Source organism: Bombina bombina, chromosome 2, assembly GCF_027579735.1.
Source record: "Bombina bombina isolate aBomBom1 chromosome 2, aBomBom1.pri, whole genome shotgun sequence".
Lineage (NCBI taxonomy): Eukaryota > Metazoa > Chordata > Amphibia > Anura > Bombinatoridae > Bombina > Bombina bombina.
Genome location: NC_069500.1, coordinates 1,418,597,087 through 1,418,612,488, shown reverse-complemented (window position 1 = coordinate 1,418,612,488; position 15,402 = coordinate 1,418,597,087). Strand labels below are relative to the sequence as shown.

Here is a 15,402-nt window from a genome sequence, read left to right as displayed (position 1 = left end):
ACATAACATGATCTGAAATCTTATAAAATGATCATTTCTACAAATAGTTATCTGTTTTGATGACTTTTCATAATAAATCATTGCATAAGTTCATATAGACAGATTTTTATATATGCTATTTTTTAGTGTGGGGCTGAAAAATAGGTTGTTTTTACCACTGTGATTGCTGTTTTAGACACTATCAAGCCGTCAACTTACCTGCATTCGACGGCACCAATACGCTCGCCTAACATCGCTGCCACGGACCTGAATACGTTCTCCAAAATTATCAAAAAAGCTGTCAAAAAGCCGCTCACCAAGTACGGGGCGATGAGCAGCGGACTGTTGTTAACTAACAGTCATCGATCTCGCTGCTCTTCGTTTTTTTCACAGCTTTCTTGCTACCCTGTCACTAAGCACCCACACTATACTAAACTGTTTTACCCCCTATACCGCCGCTCCCGGAGCCCCCCGCCACCTACATTATATTTATTAACCCCTAATCTGCCCCCCTACAGCGCCGCCACTATAATAAACATATTAACCCCTAAACCTAAGTCTAACCCTAAACATAACACCCACTAACTTAAATATAATTTAAATAAATCTAAATAAATATTCCTATAATTAACTAAATTATTCCTATTTAAAACTAAATTCTTAACTATAAAATAAACCCTAAAATAGCTACAATATAACTAATAGTTACATTGTAGCTAGTTTAGGGTTTATTTTTATTTTACAGGCAACTTTGTATTTATTTTAACTAGGTAGAATAGTTATTAAATAGTTATTAACTATTTAATAACTACCTAGTTACAATAAATACAAAAGTACCTGTAAAATAAAACCTAACCTAAGTTACAATTACACCTAACACTACACTATAATTAAATAAATTACCTACATTAACTACAATTAAATACAATTAAATAAAGTACAAAAACAAACACTAAATTACAGAAAATAATAAAACAATTACAAGAATTTTAAACTAATTACACCTAATCTAATCCCCCTAATAAAATAAAAAAAGCCTCCCAAAATAATAAAAAGCCCTACCCTATACTAAATTACAAATAGCCCTTAAAAGGGCTTTTTGCAGGGCATTGCCCCAAAGTAATCAGTTCTTTTACCTGTAAAAAAAATTACAATACCCCCCAACATTAAAACCCACCACCCACACAACCGACCCTACTCTAATACCCACCCAATCCCCTCTTAAAAAAAAACCTAACACTAACCCCCTTAAGATCACCCTACCTTGAGACGTCTTCACCCAACCGGGCCGAAGTCCTCAACGAAGCCGGGCAGAAGTGGTCCTTCAGACGGGCAGAAGTCTTCATCCAAGCCGGGCAGAAGAGGTCCTCCAGATGGGCAGAAGTCATCATCCAGATGGCATCTTCTATCTTCATCCATCCGGAGCGGAGCGGGTCCATCTTCAAGACATCCGTCGCGGAGCATCCTTCCTACCCGACGAATGAATATTTCTTTAAATGACGTCATCCAAGATGGCGTCCCTTGAATTCCGATTGGCTGATAGAATTCTATCAGCCAATCGGAATTAAGGTAGGAAAAATCCTATTGGCTGATGCAATCAGCCAATAGATTGAAGTTCAATCCTATTGGCTGATCCAATCAGCCAATAGGATTGAGCTCGCATTCTATTGGCTGATTGGAACAGCCAATAGAATGCGAGCTCAATCCTATTGGCTGATTGCATCAGCCAATAGGATTTTTCCTACCTTAATTCCAATTGGCTGATAGAATTCTATCAGCCAATCAGAATTCAAGGGATGCCATCTTGGATGACGTCATTTAAAGGAATATTCATTCGTCTTACTCGTCGGCCTGGAAGGATGCTCCGCGTCGGATGTCTTGAAGATGGACCCGCTCCGCTCCGGATGGATGAAGATAGAAGATGCCGTTTGGATGAAGACTTCTGCCCGTCTGGAGGACCACTTCGGCCCGGTTGGGTGAAGACGTCTCAAGGTAGGGTGATCTTCAGGGGGTTAATGTTAGGTTTTTTAAAGAGGGGATTGGGTGGTTTTTAGAGTAGGGTTGGTTGTGTGGGTGGTGGGTTTTAATGTTGGGGGGGTATTGTAATTTTTTTACAGGTAAAAAAGCTGATTACTTTGGGGCAATGCCCCGCAAAAAGCCCTTTTAAGGGCTATTTGTAATTTAGTATAGGGTAGGGATTTTTTTTTATTTTGGGGGGCTTTTTTATTTTGTTAGGGGGATTAGATTAGGTGTAATTAGTTTAAAATTCTTGTTATTTTATTATCTTCTGTAATTTAGTGTTTGTTTTTTTTGTACTTTAGTTAATTTTATTTAATTGTAATTAATTTGTTTTAATTTAGGTAATTAATTTAATTATAGTGTAGTGTTAGGTGTAATTGTAACTTAGGTTAGGTTTTATTTTACAGGTACTTTTGTATTTATTTTAACTAGGTAGCTATTAAATAGTTAATAACTATTTAATTACTATTGTACCTAGTTAAAATAAATACAAAGTTGCCTGTAAAATAAAAATAAACCCTAAGCTAGCTACAATGTAACTATTAGTTATATTGTAGCTATCTTATGGTTTATTTTATATGTAAGTATTTAGTTTTAAATAGGAATAATTTAGTTAATTATAGGAATAATTTAGTTAATTATAGGAATATTTATTTAGATTTATTTAAATTATATTTAAAGTTAGGGGGTGTTATGTTTATTATAGTGGCGGCGGTGTAGGGGGGCAGATTAGGGGTTAATAAATATAATGTAGGTGGCGGCGGTTTAGGGGTTAATAACTTTATGTAGGTGGCGGCGGTATAGTGGGCGGCAGATTAAGGGTTAATATGTATAATGTAGGTGGCGGTGGGCTCCGGGAGTGGCGGTTTAGGGGTTAAACACTTTATGTAGTTGCGGCGGGCTCCTGGAGCGGCGGTTTAGGGGTTAATAAATTTAATGTAGGTGGCAGCGGCGGTGTAGGGGGGGGCAGATTAGGGGTGTTTAAACTCGGGGTACATGTTAGGGTGTTAGGTGTAGACACTACCATAGAAATCAATGGGATATCGGGCGAACATGAGCTTTCGCTACTTTCAGACTCCCATTGATTCCTATGGCATCCGCCGCCTCCAGGGCAGCGGATTGAAAACCAGGTAAGCTGGGCCGGAAAAGTGGCGAGCGTACCTGCTAGTTATTTGATAACTAGCAAAAGTAGTCAGATTGTGCCGAACTTGCGTTTGGAACATCTTGAGTGACATAAGCATCGATCTGTGTCGGACTGACTCCGGCGGATCGTATGTTACGTCACTATATTATACTTTTGCCGGTCTGTAGGGTTTGATAACTAAGGCGAATCAGGCTCGCCACAAATACGCTGCGGAATTCCAGCGTATTTGCGGTTGACGGCTTGATAACTAGAGGCCTTTGTGCAAGTTTTGCTTGTGTGTGATTGTCTGATCTGACCGTGTCCTCCTTGCATTGTGTCTGGCAGTTCACATATAACATCTGTACATCTGCCAGGTGTGTCAAAGAAAAAGGTGTCAGCCTCTGTAATATACAAACAGTTTAACCTTAGAGGCTACCGCCAAAAATATTAGTTTTAAAAATAAATAGTGGTACAGTGCAATGTCTGGGAAAGTCCCAGCAGTAAAATAAGTGGCAAGGACAGTGCACGTCACAATTGGAGTGGAGTTTGTGAGTGTAACTTGTTATCTGTGATACTTTTAGATTTGGAGTCCTGTTTTTCAAATGGTGCCAAGCATGCGGCTTTTCATGATTCAGATAGGACATGCAGTTTTAAGCAACTTTTCAATTTACTTTTATCATAACATTTTCTTTGTTCTCTTGGTATTCTTTGTTGAAAGCTAAACCTAGGTAGGCTCATGTGCTTATTTCTAAGCCCTCGAAGACCGCCTTTTATCTCAGTGTATTTTGACAGTTTTTCACAGCTAGGCAGTGTTAGATCATGTGTGCCATATAGATAGTGTGCTCATGCCTGTGGAGTTATTTATGAGTTAGCACTGATTGGCTAAAATACAAGTCTGTCAAAAGAACTGAGGTAAGGGGGCAGTCTGCAGAGGCTTAGATACAAGGTAATCACTAAAGTATAACGTATTTTAATATAACTGTGTTGGTTATGCAAAACTGGGGAATGGGTAATAAAGGGATTATCTATCTTTTTAAACTATAAACATTTTCAAGTAGGTTGTCCCTTTAACAAGTACTGAGATAAATAAGGCACTGGAGTGATGTACCCACTGGGATCAATCAATGGGCATTTGTGGGTCAGGTGGTGGCAGTGCTCGAACAGTTTCAGGATGTGACAGAAAATCTGTACAAAGCCACTGTCTGCCTTGGGAAGCCATTTCCCTGTATTACACCTCTAGGCTGCTGAATGGGGGCTCCTGGATGCTAAAAATTTTTTGCACTGCTATTAGAATCCCTCCATATTAACAAATGAAGGGCCAGATTACAATAGTAATTTTAGGTTTATTTATAGTTTAGTTGAAATAGTTTTTATTATTTTCAAATACAAAATGGTTTACATCATCACATAGCACAAGGTCCAACTTGCAGTTGTCCATTTAAACCAATTGCTAAATGAACAACTCATCTGCATATATATCTTTGAGAGGTCACTTTCCTTGGCGTTACAGACATTTGTAATCTTATATCACCTGTGACATAAGTCCTCTTATTTTACCTGCCAAGGAAGTTACGTGGCTGCCAAGATGACAGCTATGACAAAATAATAATGAAGAAAGTGGTAGCGCTAAAGAGCACGGAATAAGTTATCCAGATTGAGGAATATAGGTAATAGTAATAGATATGTATTTTATCCTCTTGATATATTTAACTTTATCTGATAAAAAGTGCAGAGTCTAATTAGAAACCTAGTCGGTCTCGGTCTACGCGTTTTGCCCCAGACTGGGCTTTATAAAGTCTTATAACTAGAGCGGTTTAACCAAGGTTTAGCAGGAATCTGTATCTTCAAACGCTCTTTTCCATATCTTTTTGTAAATTAATAATGAAGAACATTTCCTCAGTATTGAGAGATGTAACCAAACATAGAACAATACCTTGTTAACAAATAAAGAATATAAAAACAAACATGCAAACAAATTGTGGTAATTTTCTGAGTTCATTAGCCCTGATTGTCCTTATGACTGAAGTGGAGCAATAAATATCGTTTTAATGAAATTGATATTTGCGCTCTACTGTGTAATACCAGTGCACGCTAATGTGCGCTGGTATTACAAATTAACAGCAATGCGAACACGACCTTGCATCGCTGGGAAGCATTGCACTCATGAGAGTGTGCTTCCATTGGCTCTTATGGGAACCTCGTTCTGATGCCATCAGACGGCATCAAAACTACAGCACCAGCAAAGGTGGTAAGTCGCTCAGTGATGGCAGCAAATATAAATATTTATGTATGCTGATATATATTTATGTGTTAATATGTATATATATATATATATATATATATATATATATATATATATATATACATACATACATAAATATATATGCATATAAAGGTATACATATACTGTATATTTACTGGGAACACACACAGTTCCAATAGACTGCACTGTAAAGGCACCATTTAGTGCCTTTTTGTTTTTTTCTCACCCCACTTCCACCAACTTTAGCCCCAAAATACTACTTAGTACAGTAATTTTATTTAAAAAAAATAAAGATGCTGCAACTTTTATTTTTTTAATAAACTACACTAGACAGTGTTTTGGGGCCATTTGGGGCAGATTTATAAAATGAACCGGCGATCTGATCTAATTTTATAAGCGCTAATTGCTACCATGAGCTTGCGGGCGCAATAACCAGCCACTTCTAATCCTAATAACTCGGTACAAAACACAAATCAGATTCAGGGGTCAATTTATCAAGCTCCGTATGGAGCTTAATGCCCCTTCTTTCGTCGAGCCTTCAGGTTCGCCGGAAACAGAAGTTATAAAGACCACTGCGCCATAACTTGTCCGCCTGCTCTGAGGCGGTGGGCAGAAATCAACCCGATAGAATACGATTGGGTTGATTCACAGCCCCTGCTAGCAGCCGATTGGACGCAAATCTGCAGGGGGGTTCACAAGAACTGCTGGTGCAATGATTAATGCCGACAGCGTATGCTGTTGGCATTTATCGATGTGCGGCGGACATGATACGCTACATTGTATCATCTCCGTCCGCACTTTAATAAATATACCCCTAAAGCTTGATTTACTTTTTAAAGTCATTAAGTGTCTAAGACCCTCAAAAAGGGATCGGCCTTGCGACCAAGATTGCCGGTGAAATGTTACAAAGAGCTGAAATCAGTGTTTGAGGGCAGCCAAGAGGCATTTTACTACAGTCTGTGGGAGGTGATGCTTCTATGACAACAGCAGAATGTTAGGAACAGCATCACCACCTGCACTGAGGTGTAACGTAAATGATACAGTTACACAGTACGCACAATACAATTTAATGTGTCAATAGAAACTTGCGCCTTTTGTTACAATACTATAGGGAAACTAGGACGTCAATAATAAATCTATAGGAGCTGTGGGTATATTGTACATGTGCATATGCTGTGTTATGTGTACGTATTATACTGTGATCGACTATACTATGGGCTAGATTACAAGGGGAGCGTTATAGTGTTCCCGCAAATGGGCAAATTTGCCCGTTAGCAGGAGTGAAATAATTACCCAGCCATTACAAGTGGCTGGTTATTGCCACTGCAAGCTCACGTTAGCAATTAGCGCTTATAAAATTAACCAGAGATCGGACCTTTAAAGGAACATGAAGATTGGAATATAAAATGATTTTCCAGTAATTTACCACTTCAAATTTTGGTCTTTCCAAATCTTGTTAGAAATGCGAAGGTGCAGGAATTCCAGCTTTAACACAGCTATATTCCAGGTTTAAAATGAACATTAAACACTTTAAAATGGTAATATAAAATGATAAATTATATATATAAAAAAGATTTTCATTAATTATTTTGACCCCTTTTCCTGTAATTCCATTCTGAAATTGTGACGGACTCCGGATACCCCGACTGGGTATCTCCACCAAAAGAGACCTTCTGCAACCCTGGAACCTGTAGCTGTAAACCTGCAAGTGATTTTAGCAAGTAGCCCACCCTAACAACCAGACCAGACCAATATTAAGGTGAAACAAAAACTGTTTTATTGAGACAAACAGTTTGTATACTCAATTGCCATCTGATAAGAGCCTAATCTGATCAAGAGAGCCCTGCCCCCACCAGACAGGCTGGTGCCTCCATAGAAGCCATATGAACATAGAGATTCCCACAATAGCTAGGTCATAGATTTGGGATGATCCAGAGAGAGCGGCGGTATTGCAGGGAATCATTGGAGAGCTCCGGGCCCCTAGATGTCACAGTTCAAAAAGTGACGTGATCCATAGTTGGGGACCGGAGTGGCAGCCTGGCAAAGGGTACTCAGGAACAGTCCGAAGTGGGGAGGTGTAAAAAAACCCAGGTTCACAGGTATGACATGTCTCCAGAAGAGCGGAGCTCTGGAGCAAAGGGCTTCTGGAGCGACCTAGGTTAAAGTCCAGTGGGAATCTCTAGCGATCCCTGCCGGCGAATAGTTCCTTAAGATTTCGGCAGGGCCATAAGGGGGTAAAGTGGGGTAGCGATCAGCTCTTTCAGGGCAAAGTTTTGTTACTGCAACAAACAAGGGGAATTAGTGGAAAACATAATAATCCAAATAGGGGAAGGGGTTGCTCTGGCAGCCTGGTATCTGTGACAGTGCTCCCCCCCCCCCCCTCATAGTCCTGGCAGGTTCGGCTTGGGGCTGTCCGGTGATGTAATTCCAATTCAGTTTGCCGGGAGAGGCAATCTGCATAGCTGTTACTCTTTCCCGTCTGATACTGAATGGTGAGGTTGAATGGCTGCAAAGCTAGGCTCCACCGCAACAGGTGTCCATTGTCCCCAGAAACCCTATTAAGACAAACCAGCAGGTTGTGGTCTGTGAGCACTGTAAAAGGTCTCCTGTACAAATAAGGTTGCAATTTCTTGAGAGCCCATACCAGCGCCAAACACTCTAATGCCACGTAGCCCACTTCCCTAGGCAGTAGCTTTCGGCTGATGTAGGCTACGGGGTGCTCACAGCTCTCCTCATCCACCTGTCTCAGCACTGCTCCCAACCCGAACATGGAGGCATCTGTATGGACAAAAAGCATTTGGTTGGGTTAGGAGCGGCCAGGATGGGGCAGAAAGTAAGGCTGTTTTCAGTTGTTGGAAGGCAGCATCGTACTTCGGGGACCACAGGACTTGCCAAGGTAAGTGTTTTCTGGTCAGGTCAGTCACGGGTTTGGCCAGGGTACTATAGTTGAGGACAAACATGCAGTAGTACTCCACCATATGTATTTTGCACTTTAAAGCATTGCTATCTTGTAACATATTGTATCACAATTTGTAACAAACCTCATTGTACACATATATGTATCCTATCCTATTGAGGACCCACTTATTAATAAAAATACCCCCCATTATATAATTGCCAGATATCACGGCAAATCACCTCCCATAACTAGGTTGCCAAATAACCACGACTAACTACTCACTTGATACTAACGAGCCTTTGATAATATATATATATATTAGATATTAGGTAATAGACTTAGTCCCACTCACTGCTCTGTTTTTGAGCGCACCCCTCCCCCATTTTGTTTTAGATTTTCCACTTTCTGATATTGGGAGCATATCAGAATTAGGGGCTGCATAGTTGAGTCCTGCACATATATCACCACACATCTTACTAGCATAGTACTCCACAGTGCCAAGAAAGGCTAGGACTTGGATCTTGGTTTTGGGGGTCAGCTAGTTAGTGACTGCCTCAATTTTGGCTGCTCCAGTCTCTGCTTCCCGCATCCCACTCGATACCCAAGGTACTTGACATCCCTACTGTACACTTGTCTGGCTTCAGAGTCAGACACGCAGTCCTGATGAGGTCCAAGACAGTACCTAGGTAAACCAGGTGTTCCTCCCTGGTATCACTGTAGATCGCGATGTCATCCAGGTATGCACAGGCACTACCATCCTCTGAAACATCGCCATAGCATTCTTCATCCCAAACTTCATGACCTTAAACTGATACAGGCCGAATGGGGTGATGAATGCCGACTTCGGAATAGATTCTAGGTAAAGAGGAATCTGCCAGTAACCCTTGCAAATATCTAGTGTCAGAAAGTTACCCCGGACGATGGGGTCTAATAGCTCATCCACCAAGGGCATAGGATAGGCATTGGTCGTGATCTGGTCATTAAGCCTATGGTAGTCTACACAGAAGCAGGTCGTGCCATCTTGATTGGGCACAAGCACTACCGGGGAAGTCCAAGGACTATTAGATGGCTTGATAACTCCTATATCAAGCATTTCCCTGATCTCACTGCACATATCTTCCCTAACTGCCTCGGGGACCCGGTACGCCGGCTGCCTTAAGGGCTCCTTTCCCAGAATCTCCACCCAGTGCACCTCTACCGTGGTGTACCCAGGGTCCATGGAGAACATGTCCTGTCGGCTCTCTAGTACCTGTCTGACTTGCTCCCTCTGCACTGTCTCTATCCGCTAATCTACTCTTATGTCCCCTACGCCTGCCAGTGCCCTATTCCACCCAGGCAGCTCCAGCATGGGGAGACTCTCAGAGTCCTCTATGGCCGGAGCACTTATGGTGGCTACCTCTTCTGGCCTCTCCTGGTATGCCTTGAGCATGTTCACATGAAATGTCCGGCGGACTCGTTCAGTTGAACATTTGGCTACCAGGTAGGTAGTATCACAAAACTGTTCTACTACTCGATAGGGTCCCTGCCAAGTGGCATGCAGCTTATCCATCTTGGTAGGTTTTATGGCAAGAACCTTCTGCCACACGTCCAGGGTGTGGTTATGAGCGTTACGATTGTACCACCATTTCAGTCTACCCTGGGCAATCTGAAGGTTCCCCGCACCGTGTTGGCGAGGTCCTTCTGTCAGTCTCTGAACTCTAGGAAATACCCTACAATGGAGGGTCCCTCCTCTCTAACTGACCCTTATCAGTGGGCTCTAAGCAGGTCTAAGGGCCCCTTTATCCTCCGGCCATATACTAATTCAAAAGGGAGAAAATCCGGTGGATTCCTGTTGCACCTCCCGGTAAGCGAACAAGAGAAGCGGCAGGTATCTCTCCCAGTCCTTGTGAGAGGCCGAGAACATCCAAAGCAGCTGCTTCAGTGTCCCGTTGAACCCCTCACATAACCCGTTGGTCTGGGGGATGGTATGGGGAGCTCGGTAGAGATTTTATCCCACAAAGCTTCCATAGCTGCTCGGTGAGCTCAGCAGCAAACTGGGTCCCTTGGTCCGAGATAATTTCCTGGGGAAAGCCCACTGTGGCAAAGATCCGGAGCAGGGCATCAGCTACTGTCTCTGTCTGGATGTTTGCCAGGGGATTGGCTCCGTGTACCGGGTAGTGTAATCTACTACCATCAGTATATATCTCTTCCCCGAGGGGCTAGGATGGGGCAATGTCAACAGCTATCCTGCTGAACGGTTCATCAATGATAGGGAGGGGATGCTGGGAAGCTTTTGGGGTTGTGACCTTTCTTCCCTACTCTCTGACAGATGTCACAAGTACGGCAGTACTTTTTGCAGTATCACCAACTGTCACTTGGGCATCCGTCTTTTCCCGCCACCCTCTGTAACCCGGTAAAGGAGTTCTCTGTCCCACTCAAACCAGTCCCCTCCTAGCCCACCTGGGTCTGTCCCCGCCTGGGTCCCGTAGGGAGCTAACGTCTGGTCACTTAACGTCTCCTAGGCAAAGTCAGAGGGGGATGCCTAGGAGATGGGGTAATCTGTCAGGGTAGTAGTCGGGTGGGGGTGGCTTACCTGGGTCCCATCCTTGAGTGCTTCGGCTTGGAGGCAGGTGGAAACAGGGCAAGCATCCATGGGGAAATCCATAATGAAAGAGGAGGCAAGATGACCTAAGTCATTCCATAGTAGAACTTCCGCCGGCAAGTGGCCCACTACTACAGCATGGGAACCGGCACCCCAATCTAAGTGGACCTGTGCTGTGGGAATTCAGAGCACCTTACCTGCAGCCACACGAACTGCAACAGATTTCCCCATCTGGTCCAAATTTGTGAACAGGTGTGGCTGGACAAGAGTAATGGTGTATCCGCTGTCTCGTAACCCTTGTGCCGGAAGGCCATTAATCCATTCTGGCTAGCGATGATGAAGTCAATTGTCACCAGCTGCCGCTTGTATCAGGTCTATATTATGCAAGACCCCAAATTCCTCTTCAGTCCAAGTGGCAGGGTTAGGAGGGCTCCTTGCCTCTAAACAGTGGGCTGCGGCTTTGGAAACTCCTGCTGGTAATCTGGTCCAGTTGGTAGAGGGAGGATTTTGTGGGCAATAGGATCATTCATGGCCCACCTGATCACACTCATAGCACCGGATTCCTGTCTTGGAGCCTGAAAAGCATGTTTGAGCCGGTGGAGGGTACCGGCTGGTCGCTGGAGGACGAGGAGGTGCTGCAGGAGGATGGACCACTGGTCGAGGTTCGGGTCTAACTGTGAGTCAGGCATCCAGGAACTGGTCCGCCAGAACTGCTGCTTGATCCACAGTGAGGGGTTTCCGATCCCGGACCTAATCTCTTAACTCCGGCAGGGAGTGGTCATAGAAGTGCTCCAAAAGGATGAGCTGTGATGCTTGCACCAGGGTGGTCACTTGGCAACTCAAGAACCAGTAGTCCAGGGAGCAGGTGAACTGGTGGGTCCACTCAGTAAAGGGTTGCCCCTCTCTCCATCTCAGGCTCCGAAACTTAAGATGATGAGCCTCCATAGTGATGGCATACCTGGCCAAAATGTGCTACTTCACCTGGTCATAGTTCCGCTTATCCTCCAGGGGATGGCCTCAAAAGCATCCAAGGCTCTGCCCAACAGCTTTCCGATCAAGAGGGTAACACAGTCGGCATTGTTGATGCCCTGCAGCTCACACTGGGTCTTGAATACCTGTAGGTACTGATTGATTTCCTCTTCTCCGTCTTTAAAGGCATGGAAGGCCTCATGGGGTAGCTTCTTCCACTGTGCTGGAAGTGATTTAGCAAGTAGCCCACCCTAATAAGAACTGTTTTATTGAGACAAACACACAGTTTATATACACAATTGCCATCTGATAAGAACCTAATCTGATCAAGAGAGCCCTGCCCCCACCAGACAAGCTGGCGTCTCCATAGGAGCCATAGTAACATAGAGATTCCCACAATAGCTAGTTCATAGTTTCAGAGTGATCCAGAGGGAGCGGTGGCTATTCCAGGGTATCATTGGAGAGCTCCAGGTCCCTAGATGTCACAGTCCAAAAAGCATCATGATCCGTGGTTGGGGACCTGGAGCAGCAGTCTGGCAAAGGGTACTCAGGAACAGTCTGAAGTGGAGGGGTGTCAAAAACCCAGGTTCCTGAGTGAGCTCCCTATTAATAATCACCCCAACCCATGCCCATCACAGGTATGACAAGTCCCCAGAAGAGCGGAGCTCTGGAGCAAAGGGCTTCTGGAGCAACCTAGGTTAAAGTCCAGCTGGAATCTCTAGTGATCCCAGCTGGGGAATAGATCCAAAAGATTCCGTCTGGGACTCGGCAGGGCCATAAGGGGGTAAAGCGGGGGTAGCATAACTGGTGGAAAACATAATAATCCAAATAGGGGAAGGGGTTGCTCTAGCAGCCTGGTATCTGTGACAGTGAGCTTTTAAATTCCTGTTAGAAATGGAAGTGCAGAACACACAGTCATTGGCTACATAATCTAGTTACCTATATATGTCTCTAATTGGCCACAACAGAGAAGGTAACCTAAGTCACAACATGGCAGCTCCTGTTGTTTAATAGACACTAAAACTTTACACTTATTTTGTCAATCTTTAAACAGCTAATGAGACTTTAAAAAATACATCTACATGTTTTTATCAGACTAATCTTCTCTTAAAATGCATAATTCTATCTAGGGTTTATTTAGTGTTTAATGTCTCTTTAACACAGCTTTATTCCACACAGTCATTGGCTCCACACTCTAGTGACCCATTTATAACTGTCCCTGATTGACCTCACCAGAGAGGGAAATCTAAGTTACAATATAGTGGCGCCATTGCTCTCTGGACACCAAAACTTTTAAAAATATATCTGCATATTATTCTCAGGCTAATCTTTCATTAGTGTTTTCATTTCATTCTATCTAGCATTTATTTAGTGTTTTTTATGTCCATTTAAATGACATTAATAGGGGGGCGGAGCCAGCAGCACTCAGGAGCATGTTCATGCTGCTCCGGTACTAACAACAATATGATTGCTCCTGGAAGACAGTTACACTTAAACTAGCCTTATGGAATTCCTGGATGAACTTCTAGACTCTCATCCCATGCCTGGGGAGTGCTAAATTTCTCTATTGGAGTGGTAATAACAAGCTAACACCGGAGACCTGTTCTCACATCGCATGTATGGCGGCCATTTTTATTCCCCTGTGGCTGTGAGGGCACACAACCTCTATGAGCCTGTACTGAACACTGTGACTAATTTTTCTTATGTCAGCCTGGTCGGTTGAAATCCGGGACCAGTATGTCAGAAGCTATTAGTTTTATTGAGGACATGCGCTGCATGCTTATGGAACATCACTCCGCATTTGAGGAAATACTTATTCAGACGCCTAGACGAGCGGACACTTGCGTATCTCTGCTACAGGTGCAACTTTTGCCTGTTATGAAGGAGGATGTGTGTGACCGCACTTTGGAGCCTCACTGCCCTAACGCTACCTTTGCTGACTATCTAAAGGATCAGGTCCCTGTCACTATACAACCTGCAGCGGAGGGTACGAAACCCGCAATTGTAAACATGGCTCTATGCAGTACTGACTCCTTGTTGCTAAGGGAAAGCAGTATTGTTGTAACTCAGCCAGCTCTAACGTTGAGCCCAGCACATAAGACACGGAAGCCAAGAGGGACTCTAGATGCGGTTCGCCTCCGAGCCCAGAGCGAGATTTGGTTAAAAATGCAATCACTCGTGAGGTCTGCAGCCCTTTCTTCTAATTCAGAATTATTGGACTGTCATTGTGGCTCTGCCACTGCCCAGGAACTGTGTACATCTGAGAACGGTTGGTCTGTGTTGAAGGTTACTACAGAGCTTCTGGCACATTTCTTCTATCACATTTATTTGTGCACAGTATTGTTTGGGTTAGTGGATTTGTGCTTCAGGGTTAAGGTAACAAACCAGAAGTTAGGTATAGGATGAATAAACTCTAGCGTGTATTAGCTATATCAATACGAATATTACCATAGTTATTGACTGTCTGCAATGTTTTAAGTCCCTAGGGAAATTTGTATTTTTTTGTTTGGAATGTTCTGGACTCTTACTGCTATATATCCTCTACACATGAAGACCAAGGAGTCTGATGCTAAGACTGGTTCTTCCCAATATGAGTGTGATGCAGTTTTATCTTTTTTTTGTGTATTGCTGTTTCTATGCTGCTCCTACAACTCAATACCATTTATGATAGTTCAGGTCCTTATACTTGTTATATTTGAGAAACTGTCCTTTACTGCCATTTAGCTTAGCCTGCAATTACTAGAGATGTATAAAAGATTTCACTGACATTGCCGTCCAATATATCCAATTGTTTGACTTCAAGTTATACACTCCACAAATGATTATTACACTGTTCAATTGTTTTTTTAGGTATATTATCTATCTATGCCTTGTGTGTTAGATTCACAATATAACAGCCTGCTAGAGGATGCAATAGCCATTCATATCCACTAGAGGAGAGTCACAGTTCAGTTATAACTTGAACTACACGGCAAACCTGTGTGATTTTGCAGCCTAAATGACTGATTCTTATCTTCCTCGGGACTCCCTGTCTTAGGAAGTGAGACTTGTTCCCCATAAATATATTAATGAGCACAGATTCTGGGCATCGTTGGGAACATCAGAAATACTCCTCAGGCATCTGCAATCGTTATCTGGTATTTATTTTTGATAGCTTTCCTCCTTTCTGATATTTACACTATACATAGACATTGTTCATTCCCCTACCTATACTGCCTTAGTTTTAGAGCTATATAGGAGTTAAAGATGAGGCTTGCTACATTGGTCTTTTTTGTCCCCATTATGCCACTGGAGTAATTATATTTTCTTATTTGTACTCCCTAAATAGCTGGATCTTATTTATGATATATTATCCTGTTTATTTAGTATGGTTTAAATTAATAGAATTTACTGTATTTCTTTTCCTCTAACCATAGATTTCTGCTAGCGGATTAGAAACACCATTGCTGGGTATAGGGCCCATACCCAGTAGGTGGGATATAAATAGGAGAAATTAATAAATATAATTTCTCTTGTTAAGTGTATCCAGTCCACGGATCATCCATTACTTGTGGGATATTCTCCTTCCC

The 15,402-nt window shown here is 42.9% G+C and overlaps 1 protein-coding gene across 1 annotated transcript in view; it reads right to left on the bottom strand.

Annotated features, from left to right (window-relative positions):
* Positions 1–15,402, bottom strand: part of LOC128647591 (uncharacterized) — a 45,020-nt gene that overhangs the window by 10,209 nt on the left and 19,409 nt on the right. The window lies entirely within an intron of this gene.